The sequence below is a fragment of the Cervus canadensis genome, chromosome 1 (genome assembly GCF_019320065.1).
Source record: "Cervus canadensis isolate Bull #8, Minnesota chromosome 1, ASM1932006v1, whole genome shotgun sequence".
NCBI lineage: Eukaryota > Metazoa > Chordata > Mammalia > Artiodactyla > Cervidae > Cervus > Cervus canadensis.
This window is the reverse complement of record NC_057386.1, coordinates 32,173,902-32,188,228: the sequence shown is the minus strand read 5'-3', so window position 1 is coordinate 32,188,228 and position 14,327 is coordinate 32,173,902. Positions and strand designations below refer to the sequence as shown.

Genomic DNA, 14,327 nt, shown 5'->3' with positions numbered 1-14,327 from the left:
CTCAAAAAATTGAAAATAGAATTATCACATGATCCAGCAATTCTACTTCTTGGCATATACCCAAAAGAACTGAAAGCAGAGACCGGAACATATTATTGTACACCCATGTTCACTGAAGCAGTATTTACAATAGCCAAATGTAGAAGCCACCCATACATCCATGGACAGACAAATGGATATCAGACGTTATGTGTGGTCCACACATACAATGGGGTAGTATTCAGGCTTAAAAAGGAAGGAAGCTCTGTCATGTGCTCCATCACGGATGAGTCTTGAGGACATCACGCCAAGTGAAATAAGCCAGTCACAAAAAAACAAACACTGTATGGTTCCACTTCTGTGAGGCTCTAGAGTAGTCAAATTTGTAGAGACAGAAAGTTCAATGGTGGTTTCCAGGTGTTCGGGGAGAGGGCACGGGGTGGTGGTTATTTAATGGGTACAGAGTTTTAGTTTTACGAGATGAAGAGAGTTCTGTAGGTCAGTTGCACAGCAATGTGAAAAAACACTATGAAACCATACACTTAAAAACAGTTACAGTAGTAAAGTTTATGTCATAGCATTTTACTGCAATTTTTAAAAAGAGTGAGGAAAAAAGAAGAATTAATCGACATTTTTGTGATATCACATAGGAACGTCAATTGTCGATCAGTTTCAGCCTAGAGAACAGGAGAGAAGGAAAGAGAACAGACTGCCTACCACGGAGCGGCTGTTCCATGTCAGGTCCCAGGCTTGGTACTTCCCCGTGACTATCTAGTTTAATGATCACAGTGACCCCACGGCATACTCACAGTTAGGTACAATTCCTGCAGTTCAGGGAGGGTGAGCTGTTTACGTGGACACATTCCCGTGGTCATCGTTCTTATAGCCTGAGCTGTAAGCACAGCCCACCTTGGCCGTACTCCAGAGCCCACGCCAGCGCCTACACCGTGTTCGCAGGAAGTTATCTCTACTGTGCTCTAGACGCCCAATGGGCTGGGTACATGGTTTCACCTCGGTGTTATCATCTGAGGCTTCCCTGGAAGCCATCTTGCACAAAAATTGCCTAAATCCTGTCAGTGATTCATTCTCCCTTGGTTAGGGCGGTGGCTCACTTCCTCTGTCCTCACTTATTTTTCAAGAATGTAAGATTCCTGAAGGGACATTTAGCCAACAAATGGGCCTGTGACGGCAGTGACGGTGGACAGTGGGCAGCAGAATGGCTCTAGGGCCGGGAGAGGGAGGACGTGTGAAAAGGTAGGCGGTGGTGCCGTGGGAGGGCAGGGGCCGGATGAAGGGGAAGTGTGCAAAAAGGGGAGAATGGCCAAGAGGGCAGAGATAAGCCTTTGCTACTTCCCAGCTTCGCTCACACTCTTCTTTACCAAGGAAAGGGCACAAGGATTTCCAGGAAGACCGAGTTGTGGTTCAGACCAAGAAGAGATGGAATGAGGAATGGAGGAGGGAAGAAGAAAGATGCTCACAGGTTGCAGCAGTGACTCCATGACAGATACTGTGCTTAGGGCTTGAAGCCTTGAGTTCATTTACTCTGAATAACCTCATAAAACTCTGAACATACAAGGAGGAGGCAAATGCAGTCCCTGGTGGCTAAATGACCTTCCCATGATCATACAACTGCAAGCAGTTCAGGCAGAATTTGAAACCAGGTCTATCTGACTCCCTTCTACCCAAGTAATCATCTGGAAGAATACTGAAAGACAGTAAGATGCATTATATTGCCTTTGTATGTAATAATTATAACAGCAGCTAATGCTAACTGAGGGCTTACTATGTGCCAGCACTGTCTAGGTGCTTTCAGTAAATTAATTCACTGAATCTGTTTGAGGTAGATATACTCTTTCCCCCATTTTCCCATTTTACAGATGAGGAGACTGAGGCACAGAGCTTTCTCTCCCTGGTAAGTGAGGCTTGTCTTTTCTTGGCATGATCTAGGCAATTTACCTTCTCTGTATACATAAAGGAGCTGGAGACGGGCAAACAGAAATTACTGCCAAGATGGGGAACCAGAAACAGACTATAAGAATGTACCAAGGCATAGACTCCAGGCAGCAACCAAATTCTATGGATTCCTGGGCTAAACCATGGGCACCTGGCCTTGGAGACTGTTTAATCCTGCGTGCATGCTAAGTTGCTTCAGTTTGTGTCCGACTCTTTGTGACCCTATGGACTGTAGCCTGCCAAGCTTCTTTGTCCATTGGATTCTTCACACAAAAACACTGAAGTGGGTTGCCATGCCCTCCTGCCATGCCCTCTTCCCAACCCAGGGATCAAACCTGCATCTCATTACATCTCCTGCTAATGCAGGAGGGTTCTTTACCACTAGCACCATGTGGGAAGCCCCTGTTTAATCCTGCCGCCTTTCAAATTCAGAGCCTGTCTTGTTTGCCAGCAAATACTCAAGGAGTAATAAAACAGCAAATGAATGCAAATGTAGAGACTCCAGAAAGGCCAATTACACATATACTGGCAGATTTCTGATTTTTTTTGGATGTGGAAAAAGATTGTGGTTGTGACAAATCGCATTCATTACAGCTGCTCACTTTCTGCAAAACCATTTCCACTTTGTAAAACAGACACAAATATTTCATAGTTTTGGGCAGAGAAGATTTTACGGAACACTGAGACCTCCAGATGCTCTGCTATTGGAATAAATTTGAGACAGATTGTCTAATTCATTATATCATCCCTTGAACATCTTTTCTTCCCTCTCAGAACCAAGACCACTTACTACCAATCTTCTCTCCATTAATCACCAGCAGGTGATTGTTCTCAGTCACCAGCATGCTCATCTTCTTCTGCCTTCTTTTTATGCTCTTTCAACTTTTGCCCAATTATATATGAAAAAGCTCTGTCCTTCTCTCTCTATCCCATTCATAAATGGTGGTAGTGGTTTAATTGCTAAGTTGTGTCTGACTCTTGTGACCCCATGGAACTGAGCCCGCCAGGCTTCTCTGTACAAAGGACTTTCCAGGCAAGAAGACTGGAGTGGGTTGCCATTTCCTTTTCCAGGGGATCTTCCCAACCTAGGGATCGAATCCAGGTATCCTGCATTAGCAGGCGGATTCTTTACTGAGTGAGCTACCAGAATATGATTTGTTAGTTCTGGCCAGACTGTCATGAGGTACCCCAACCCCTCCCCAACCACAGGTGGTATCTGAGAAAGCCAAGTAGGGAGCCAGGTCTTGTATCCACACTGGTAGTAATAAGCCCCCTCCACCTTCATTTCTCCAGGCAAGAATACTGGAGTGGATTTGTCATGCCCTTCTCCAGGGGATCTTCTTGATCCAGGGATCGAAGCCGTGTCTCTTAGGTCTCCTGCATTGGTGGGCAGGTTCTTTACCACTAGCGCCACCTGGGAAGCCCATTTGGTATCAGTGGAGTAGTAATGATGCACCCTTGCCCCGCCCAGCAAGGGAGGTATCAGTGGAGGCCTAATTGTGAAGCCAGAATTCCCACTCCACCCAGTAGAGAAGGAAATGGCAACCCACTCCAGTATTCTCGCCTAGAGAATCCTGTGGACAGGGGCGCCTGGTGGGCTGCTGTCTGTAGGGTCGCACAGAGTTGGACACGACTGAAGCGACTTAGCATGCATGCATGCACTGGAGAAGGAAATGGCAACCCACTCCAGTATTCTTGCCTGGAGAATCCCAGGGACAGAGGTGCCTGGTGGGCTGCCGTCTATGGGGTCGCACAGAGTTGGACACGACTGAAGTGACTTAGCAGCAGCAGCAGCAGCCAGTGGTAATAAGGGCGCACCTCCTCAATGTTAATGGAAGCTAAGCATGGAACCTGGATTTATACTCTCACCTGGCAGTAAAAAGGTGGTTCCTTCACCCCACCCCCCAGCCCTGCCCCTCTTTCCCTTTCAGGAACATGTTGGAGAGAAAGTCAACAAAGCAGATGTTTAAATAAGATCCAGCACCTTATAACTCTTATAACAAAATACCCCAAATGTCCAGATTGCGATACAAAGTAACTAGTCACATAAAGAATAAGGAAGATCTTAAAATGAATAAGAAAAGGCAATCAGTAGATGCCAACCCCAAAACGACAGACATTAAAAATATCTGAAAAAGATTTTAAAGCAATCATCATTTAAAATGCTTCCATGAATGATTATAAACACATGAAAACTAGAAGTCTCAGCAAAGAAATACAAGAGGTAAATTAAGTACCAAATGGAACTGAAAATATATAATAACTGAAATAAAAAAGCTCAGTGGATGAGTTCAACATCAGAATGGAGGGGATAAAGGAAAGAACCGATGAACTTGAATACAGAACAATAACGTTATCCGATCTGACCGACAGACAGGAAATCAAATGAAAAATGGACAGAGCCTCAAGGAAATGTGGCTATACAAACAGATCTAACATTCTTATCATCTGAGTCCCAGTGGTAGAGGACAGAGCTAAAAAAGTACGCCAAGAAATAATGGCTGAAAACTTGGCAAATTTGGCAAAATACATAAAACAACAGATTCAAAAAACTGTGTGAATCCCAAACAAACAGAGCCAAGAAATACACACCAAGACCCAACACAATCAAACTCTGAAAAACTGAAGAGAAAAGAAAAGTCTTAAAAGCAGCAAGAGAGGAACACCACCTTCTCTGAAAAGAAAAATAATTCAAAAGACAGTGGATTTCTGGGCTTCCCTGGTGGCTCAGTGGCAAAGAATCCGCCTGCCAATGCACGAGACATGGGTTCGATCCCTGGTCCAGGAAGAGCCCACATGCCACGGAGCAACTAAGCCAGTGCACCACAGCTATTGAGCTTGGGCACCACATATAAGAGAATCTGCGTCTTGCAACCAAAGATTCCGCATGACGCAACTAAGACTCACCACAGCCAAATGAACGAATGAATGGGTACTAAGTAATTAAATAAAAACTCTTTATTTAAAAAATATAGATAAATCATGATAGTCTCAAACTAAAAACAACCAGATCCACCAAGAAGAGAATGGATAAACCAATCATTTGATACATTTATATGATCCATTACTACTTGGTGAGGGAAGGAATTAAAAAGAGCAAATTACGAATGTGTGTAACAACATGGATGAATAATAAAAATGTGCAAATAATCTGGACACACACACAAAATAGATGTTCTATGGTTCCATTTAAGTTTTAGAACAGGCAAAACTAATCTGTAGTGAAATAAATCAAAATAGTAGTTGTCCCTGGAAGGCGTAAGGAGAGATGACCAGGAATGGGCATGAGAGAACTTCCTGGGATGATGAAAATGTTCTGTATTTTGACAGGAGTACAGGTTACATAGGTGTACATATTTTCTGTAACCCATCAAACTGTACAATAAAACTTGTGCATTTCACTATATGATAAACCAAACCCCAGGGACTTCTCTGGTGGTCCAGTGGCTTAAGACTCCGAGCTCCCAATGCAGGGGCCCTGGGTTCCAGCCCTGGTCAGGGAACTAGATTCCACATGCTGCAAAGAAGAGTTCGTATGCCACAACTAAAGATCTCACATGCCTAAAGAGAGATCAAAGATCCCGTGTGCTGGCACAACCAAATAAATAAATGACATTTTTTTTAAAAGTACCTCAATAAAAATAGTTTAAAACTCACACTATATATAAGTGTCTAGAATAAATCTAGAAAGCTTTCTTAGCCTGACCAGCTACCTGTGAAGGAGGAAACAGAACAGGCTCTATCTTGAAAGCAGGACTCCCATTTTGGGCTGGACTATGGACTTTGAGCTTTATGCCCAGTACCTATGGAAAGGACATACCAACTGGAAAACCAGGCCCCGGGAAGGAAGAGCCCCAGGGCTCTCCTTTGCTAAAAGAATACCCTAATTATCTATGTAACCGAATAGAAGCATACATTCTATTATGCTTATTGGGGTATGACCACAGACCTATTGATAACTGTTGTCCAATGTTAACTACCTAGGCTTACGGCATATGATCATGGGTTAACTTTGATTGTATCTTTCTTTTTCCTTTGTTCAGACTAGTTTCAGGGAACCTTATATACTTAGGGTATATAAGGTTTTCACAAAAACTGGTCGGGGTCCTTGGCTAAGAAGAGACTCTGCCTTGGGCCCGCCGGTGTAATAATCTGCACTCCACTATCTGCATTGTCCTTCTGAGTGAGTTTGTTTCCCAGAACACGTGGCTACAACATCTGCACCCCACTTTTCCTTTTCAAAGATACACACTCTCTGCTCAGGGTGGCCTGTTATCCTTCCAGTCTGGTTGATGCATTTACACACCTATATAACACACCCTTTCCCACCCTCCACATTTTCTTCTTAAACTCACAGAATCAGAGCAGAATTGCATATCTAACTATCATTCCCTCCCTGCTGCCTAAGCTTTTGAATGGTTTTCCGCTGCCTTAAAGCAAAGTTTAACCCCCAACCCTGCTTACAAGCCTCTGAGGGGTCTGGGCCCTTCCTCCTGGGCCAGTCTCACACCCCCACCTTTCTTCTCCCTTAGAGACTTCTTCCTGCCTGTGTTCCCTCCACTCAAAACATTTCCACCATCTTCCCTGCTTTTGATGTGGCTTTTTTTTTTTTACTGTACCTTCCCCCAAACCCTGAGATTCCTTTCTTTTTTTAACTGAAGTCTAGTCGATTTACAATGTTATGTTAGCTGCAGGTGCACGCTAAGTGACTCAGTGATACATACATATGCGTCTATTCTTGTTCAGACTCCTTTCCATTACAATGTGGCTCTTAACAGACATTCTTCTGTCTTCCTCTTACAAGGTCGCTTTGCCTCTAGACTTCAGGCTGGTTTGGGTGCCCATCCCCTCCCCCTCTGCTTCCCCATCGTCTGCGCTTCCTCCGACAGTGGCCCGTCCTTCATGCACACGGTTCTAACCCCAGCTCCTGGTGCAAGACCGGGGCGGAGTCTCCCAGGACAGTTGGGTGAGTGTGCAAGACACCTAAGGCCCCACCCCAAATATGTAATCCTGAAGCTGTGACCCTACGAGACACCAGAGACACCCGGGATATTCCTCAGGCCTGGAGGGGAAATCACACCTCTTGTAACTTCTCAATGAGTCAGTACTGGGAGGGTGGTGTGGATTGAGTCATACTGGCCACCCACGATGCGGGGCAGGTTGCCTAGGAAACCTGCTTCCTCCAGTATTTCCTCTAACAGAGGCTAAAGGGAGAGATTCGGGTCAGAACCCAGGCTTTCCAGGAGCTGTTCCTAAGGCCACAAATTACTAACACAGGGCTGTGTTTGATATTACACCACTATTGATATCTTTCCTTCTGGACACGGTTCCCTCCCCGGGCTCTGTCCCCATGCTAATAAGGTAACCCCCTTGGGGAAGGTTTGCAGCAGGAAAGCGTAAAAACTCTGAGCTACTGGACAGTTCCTGGCAGGAGGAGTGGGGCTCACAGCTGGGTTTCAGTTGAAGATCAAGAAATGGCAAAAAAATAGAGGGGATATATGTACACCTGGAGATCCAACCAGACAATCCTAAAGGAAATCAGTCCTGAATATTCATTGGAAGGACTGATGCAGAGGCTGAAGCTCCAATACTTTGACCACCTGATGCGAAGAACTGATTCATTGAAAAAGACCCTGATGCTGGGAAAGACTGAAGGCAGGAAAAGGGGATGACAGAGGATGAGCTGGTTGGATGGCATCACCGACTTGATGGACAAGAGTCTGAGCAAGCTCCAGGAGCTGGTGATGGACAGGGAAGACTGGTGTGCTGCAGTCCATGGGGTCGCAAAGAGTTGGACACGACTGAGTGAATGAACTGAACTGATACGTACACCTATAGCTGATTCACTGTGCTGTATAGCGAAAGTAACCCAACATTGTAAAGCAACTGTATTCCAATAAAATTTTTTAATTTTTTTTTCTTTCTATAAACTTTAACTTTCTTAGAGGAGTTTGAGGTTTACAGGAAAATTGAACAGAAAGTAGAGACTTCACATATATCCCCCTGTCTGCCCCACCTCTCCCCAGGGCTTCCCCTATTATTAATATCTCCCATTAGTGCAGTATATTTGTTACAACTGATGAACCTGTATTAATCCAACAGTATTATAATAACTAAAGTCCACAGGTTAGTTACATTAGGGTTCACTCTTGGTGTTGTACATTCTACGATTTTGCCAAACACAAAAGGTCATGTATCCACCATTACAGTATCACACAGAATAGTTTCATTGCCCTAGAAATCCCCAGCTCTCATCCTCCCCCCCCGCCCCCACCCCCTGGCAACCACTGATCTTTTTACTGTCTCTAGAGTTTTGCCTTTTCCAGAAGGTCATGCTGTTGGCCTTTTATCTTACGTAGACTTTTCAGACTGGCTTCTTTTACATAGCAACATGCATCTGAGTTTTCTCCACGTCTTTTCATGGCTTCATAGCTCATTTCTTTCTATTTCTTTTCATTTTCTTTCATTTCTTTCTATTACTAAAAAGATATTCCATTCTATGAATGTTTCCTGGTTTGTCTATCTATTCACTCGCCAAAGGACACCTTGCCAATTTTTGGCAATCAGAATAAAACTGTTATAAACATTTACGTGCAAGTTTGTGTGTGGACGTAAGTTTTCAACTCGAGTAAATATCTAGAAGCACGACGGCAAGGCTTAGCTTGCTTTCTAAGAAACCGCCAAACTGTCTTTCAAAGTAGCTGTGCCATTCTGCATTCCTACCAGAAATGATTCAGAGTTCCTATTGTTCTAAATCCTTACTAGCGTATAGTGGGATCAGTTTTTTGGGTTTTTTTTAGCCATTCTAATAGGTATGTACTTGTATCTCCTCGTTGTTTTAACTTCCAATCCCCTAATGATATACGAAAAGAAAAAGTGAAAGTGTTAGTCGCTCAGTTGTCTCTGACTCTTTGCGATCCCATGGACTGTAGCCCACCAGGCTCGTCTGTCCATGGAATTAGCCAGGCAAGAATGCTGGAGTGGGTAGTCATTCCCTTCTCCAGGGGATGGAACCCAGGTGTCCTGCATTGCAGGCAGTTTCTTTACTGTCTGAGTCACCTGGGAAGCCCCAATGATATACGATGTTGAGCATTTTTTTATATGCGTATTTGGCATCTGTCTATCTTCTTGTGAGCAGTTGCGATCTTTTGCCTACTTTTCAATTGAGCTGTTTATTTTCTTATTGTTGAGTTTTAAGAATTCTTTGTATATTTTAGATATAAGTCCTTTATCAGATAAATGTTTTGCAAATACTTTCTCCCGGTCTGTGGCTAGTCTCTTCCTTCTCTTAACACTGTCTTTCACACAGCAGAAGTTTTTAATTTTCAAGAGGTCCAGCTCATCAAATTTTTTTTTTATGTATCATGCTTTTTGTATTATATCTAAAAACTCATTGCCAAGGTAATCTAGGTTTTCTCTTGTTATCATTTAGGAGTTTTATAGTTTTTCATTTTGCCTTGAGGTTTATGATCCATTTTGAGTTAATTTTTTTGAAAGGTTTAAGGTATGTATATCGGCTTCACCAGGGACTCCGTGGTAAAGAATCGGCCTGCCAAAGCAGGAGACAGCAGTTCAATCCCTGGGTCAGGAAGATCCCCTGGAGAAGGAAATGGCAACCTACTCCAGTATTCTTGCCTGGAAAATCCCATGGACAGAGGAGCCTGGTGGGTTACAGTCCATGGGGTTGCAGGAGTCAGACATGACTGAGGGACTATGCAACAACAAGGTACATATACAGATTATTTTTCTTTTTTTGTATGTGCATGTCCAATTGTTCCAGCACCATTTGTTTTAAAACTATCCTTTCTCCATTGAATTGCCTTTGTTTCTTTGTCAGAAATCAGTTGTTATATTTTAGGCTCTCTATTCTGTTTCATTGATCTGTCTGCCTGTTCTTTCACCTGTATATGCTGATTTGTTAGTTTGTTTTACACTACCTTTCCATATAAACTTTAGAATCAGTAAATTTTTCGAATTTTGATGGGGATGGCATTAAATCTATAGATTAAGTTGGGAAGAACTGGCATATTGAGTCTGCCTATCCATGAACATGGATTATCTTTCCATTTATTTAGATCTTCCTTTACTTCATTCATCAGACTTTTGTAGTTTCCCTCATGTAGATCTTGTGCAAATTTTTTGGTGCTAAATGTAAACAGCATTCTATTTTTAGTTTCAAATTCTAGTAGCTCATTGCTGGCACACAGGAAAACAATAGATTTCTTTGGATAAATCTTGTATCCTGTAACTTTCCCACAGTAGCTTATTAGTTCCAAGAGTTTGTTAATTCTTTGGGATTATCTGCATAGACAATCATGTCACATGTAAACAAAGACAGTTTTATTTCTTTCTTCCCATTCTGTGTAGCTTTTATTTCCTTTTATGTCTTACTGCATTAGCTATGACTTTTAGTGAATAAAAAGAATAAGAAGGGAGAGCCTTACCTCATTTCTAATATTAGGGAGAGAACTAGCTTTTTACCTTTAAGTATGAAGTTAGATGTAGAGTTTTTGTAAATATTCTTTACCTAGTTGAGAACAATTCCCCTCTATTCCTAGTTTGCTGAGAGAACTGATCGTGAATGGATGTTAGATTTTGTTGAGTACTTTTTCTGTATCTATTGATAATCATATGATTTTTCTTCTTTAGCCTATTGATGTAATGGATTACATTAACTGATTTTCACACATTGAACCAGCCTGCATACAAGGAATAAATTCCACTGAGTCACAGTATATAATTTACATAACATAAAATTCATCATTTTAAAGGGCACACTTCAGTGGTTTTCAGTATATTCACCATGTCGTACACCCATCAACACGATCTAAATCTAGAAAATTTTCAACGTTGCAAAAAGAAACCGCATGTCTATTAGCAATCACTCCCCATTCTCTGCTCCCCTATCATCTGACAATCACTCATCCACTCTCTGTATCTATGAGCTTCCTTATTCTGGAATTCTAGACTTTTCATAGAAACGTAATCATACAGTATGCAGTCCTTTTTATTTTTGACCGTGCCATGTAGCATGTGGGATCCCAGTTCCCCAACCAAGGATCGAACCTGTGTCCCCTGCATTGGAAGCACAGAATCTTTAACCACTGGACCACCAGGGAAGTTCCCAGTATGTGCTCTTTGGCATCTGACTTTTTTCCACTTACTTAGCATGTTTTCTAAGTGCATCTATGTTGCAGCATGTAAGAGTACTTATTTCTTTTCATGACTGAAAAATATTCCATTGCAGGGATGTATCACGGTTATTTCTTGAATACTTCAATTTAGGGACCAGGATTCATATTGGATACCTGAGGACTACCTGCTCCCAGTCCAGAGCAAAAGAAAAAGATGAAAGGCATTAGCCAGGTGTAAAGTTTTCCCTTCTGTATGAGAGATAAGAAGAAGTGAACTTAGCTTGGAATTTCCTCTGTAATAAAAGAGAATCCTGCTTGCGTCTTATGGGCTTGAATCAACCACTGCCACTGTCCCCAGCTACTACCCATCATGCTTCCCACTGCCTGCCTGGCATTTGCACGTAAAACAATCCTTCAAGGTAGACTTTCTTCTACCTCCATTTACAATAAGGAAACTATGACTCTGAGAGATAAAGTGACATTCTCAGGGTCTACAGCAAGGATGCCAAATCATGTCTGCAGAACACCAAAGCCCTCCTTAGCTGTCAGGTAACACCTAGAATTTTTTTTTTTATGATTTTTTGATGTGGACCATTTTTGAAGTCTTTTATTGAATTTATTACAATATTGCTTCTGCTTTATATTTTTTGTGTGTGTTTTTTTTTTCCACCAGGCATACAGGATCTTAGCTCCTGCATTGGAAGGTGAGGTCTTAACCACTGGATACCCAGGGAGTCCCCAACACCTAGAATTTTTTACCTAAATGCTCTGATAGTGGGACTCCTTAACTGTGTTACACCCTAGAGCCATTTGGCAATTTGCAGAGGTCCACAGACATCCCCCTTCACAATAATGTTTTAAACACACAAAATAAAATACATGGGACTGCAAAGGAAATGAACTGCATGGAAATATAATTGTCAATTGTTTTCAGTAATCAGACTTTTAGTAATCAGACAGGATTATATTTGTTCTTCTCATTGCACATTAAATAACAAGATCCAACAGTGGGTCAAATCATTAGTATCACTTTGAAGTAGTAAAAGGTGTAAACGATGTTTGCGGTACCTATAAGAACTGCAAAGCGATATGAAAACATCTGGATTTCTACTGGTGACCAAGTCACGGGAGCTACTAATATGACTCTAGTTTGCTGCCTACATTCATCACGGCAGGAAACACTCAACTTCAGTTAGAGGCGGGTGACAATAAGGATGTCTCATTTTTCTCATCCCAATTCACAGACCCCTGGATAAGAGTCTCTGCTCCCCAGCAGCTATGGGACCAGGGGGAATGGGAATGTGGGCAACTGAGGAGGGAGGGGAAGGGAAGGGCCCCCCTTCCCCACGGAGTCAGCTGTAGCCCCAGGATGATCAGGAGTCCCCGTGTGAGGAGGGGCCACGTTCCTGTCCACTGTCCTTCCTGAGCTCCAGAATTCCTCAAAACCGCTTCTCTTCTGGGAAGCTCCCTAAATAGTCTTTCAGTTTCTCAGACTGGTTCCCATCTTAGTCTCTGTTTTACCATTCTTATCTCTCTCTGGACAGTTTAATGCCTTTTCAAACAACACCCCTGAGAGGTTTGGGGAGTTTCTCATCTCTCATATCACACTTCTCATATGACTTCAGAAGGGCAGCCCCCGGAGAAGGGGAGGCCCCACTGCAGGCGTGGTGCAAAGGTGAGAACCCAGGGCAAAGTCCAGCAATGGTGGGGGAGGGGGGCGCCTCCCAGGGCAGAAAGGTCTCGCCTCGAGGGGCTGCCTGCAGAGTGGAGGACAGTGGTCAAGTTACATAACCTTTCTGGACCTCAGTTTCTTCAACCATAAAATAGGAGACAGGCCTCTCCATCATGGTACCTTAAGGGATGAGGAACGGAGAGCAAGAACGTTCAAGTATACCTCTAAACCAAGAACCAGGCATGCTCAGAAGCTCACCTCTGCCAAGATGAGGCCTGGAAAAAAAACTCACCAAGGGACACTGGGAAGCAGAAGCGCTTTCTGGTGCTTTAACCATCTCTCAATGTACAAACTGGGCTTCCCAGGTGGCACTAGTGATAAAGAACCCACCTGCCAATGCAGGAGACATAAGAGACACCCAGTTCAATCCCTGGGTCGGGAAGATCCTTTGGAGAAGGTCATGGCAACCTACTCCAGTATTCTTGACTGGAGAATCCCATGAACAGAGGAGCCTGGCCAGCTATAGTCCATGGGGTCAGAAAGAGTCGGACACAACTGAAGCAACTTAGCATGCAAACACAATTTACAGAATGACCACAGCCCCTGCCCCTGCATTTCTGAGACACAGTCAGGGAGGGGATGACCTGGGGAAGAGCGGGACCCAGGCCTCCTCATCCCCTCCCCGTTCTTCCTGTTTAATCAAGGCATCCAACCTGGGGGCCCTGGAGAGGTCCCTCCCAGCCTCTGTATCTCCATAGATAAAATGACTTCTGAGGACCCCTCCAGCCCTAGTCTGATCCATGGGGAATGAAGGACTTCCTGTCCCAGCCACATCGCCCCCCAGTGTCAGCAGGAGGACAGCTGCCCCAGCAGGTCCCCGTGGGCAGAGCCCACTCTGCTTTCTGTCTAACCACCACGATAAAGCTGGGGGACAGGGTAGGAGCAGAATGGCAGGTGCAGGGGAGCCAGACTGCCCAGAAGCACGTGCCTGAAGTTACAACATCACTAAGATGCGGCACCTGTGTCCGTGGTTCCCTGGACCCGCTTCCTCCCTGCAACAGTGATTGGGGGTGGGGGGAGGTGGCAGAAGGCAAGAGGGAGGGAGAAAGAGGATGCACTGGACTGGGACAGGGGGGAGGAAGGTCAAGGGGAAGGCTTGAAAGGCTGGGTGGAGCAGAAATACCCTTAAAACGTCCTGAGACTGAGACGGATGAAGGCGGCTCGAAAACAAAAACAAAAAAGTCAAAATGTACACCGGCAGCCCCAATGTTTCCTGTTTTTCTAACAAATCACCAGTGACTTCCAAGAAAAGCGAGCTGTGCTACACTCGGCCCTGGGCACAGCCGCAGAATTTGCACATCTGGCCTGTGCTTCGAGAGCGGTCCCGGGCACAGGATGTGGCAGAGCCGCCCCAGAGATCTGCAGCTCGAGGATGCTCAGAGGCGGGACGCTGCCTGGGAGACAGGGAAGCAGAAGGTCTGAGGGGCTGAGAGGACCCTTTCGGAGGATGCACGTAGATGGGCTGTGCCATGCTCGTCTGAATTCCTGAGTCTGGTCAGGAGCGTGTGGGGGCTCCAGGGAGCAGACAA

General features: G+C 44.2%; 1 protein-coding gene across 4 annotated transcripts in view; it reads right to left on the bottom strand.

Annotated features, from left to right (window-relative positions):
* Nucleotides 1–14,327, bottom strand: part of PIK3R5 (phosphoinositide-3-kinase regulatory subunit 5) — a 74,904-nt gene that overhangs the window by 38,394 nt on the left and 22,183 nt on the right. Inside the window, exon 1 of one of the 4 annotated variants that reach the window (XM_043474386.1) lies at nucleotides 789–1,036. The exons of the other annotated variants lie outside the window; for them this stretch is intronic. The gene's annotated coding sequence lies outside the window, so the exon portion shown is untranslated. Of the gene's footprint in view, nucleotides 1–788; nucleotides 1,037–14,327 lie in introns of those variants that run through there. 4 annotated transcript variants of the gene reach the window in all.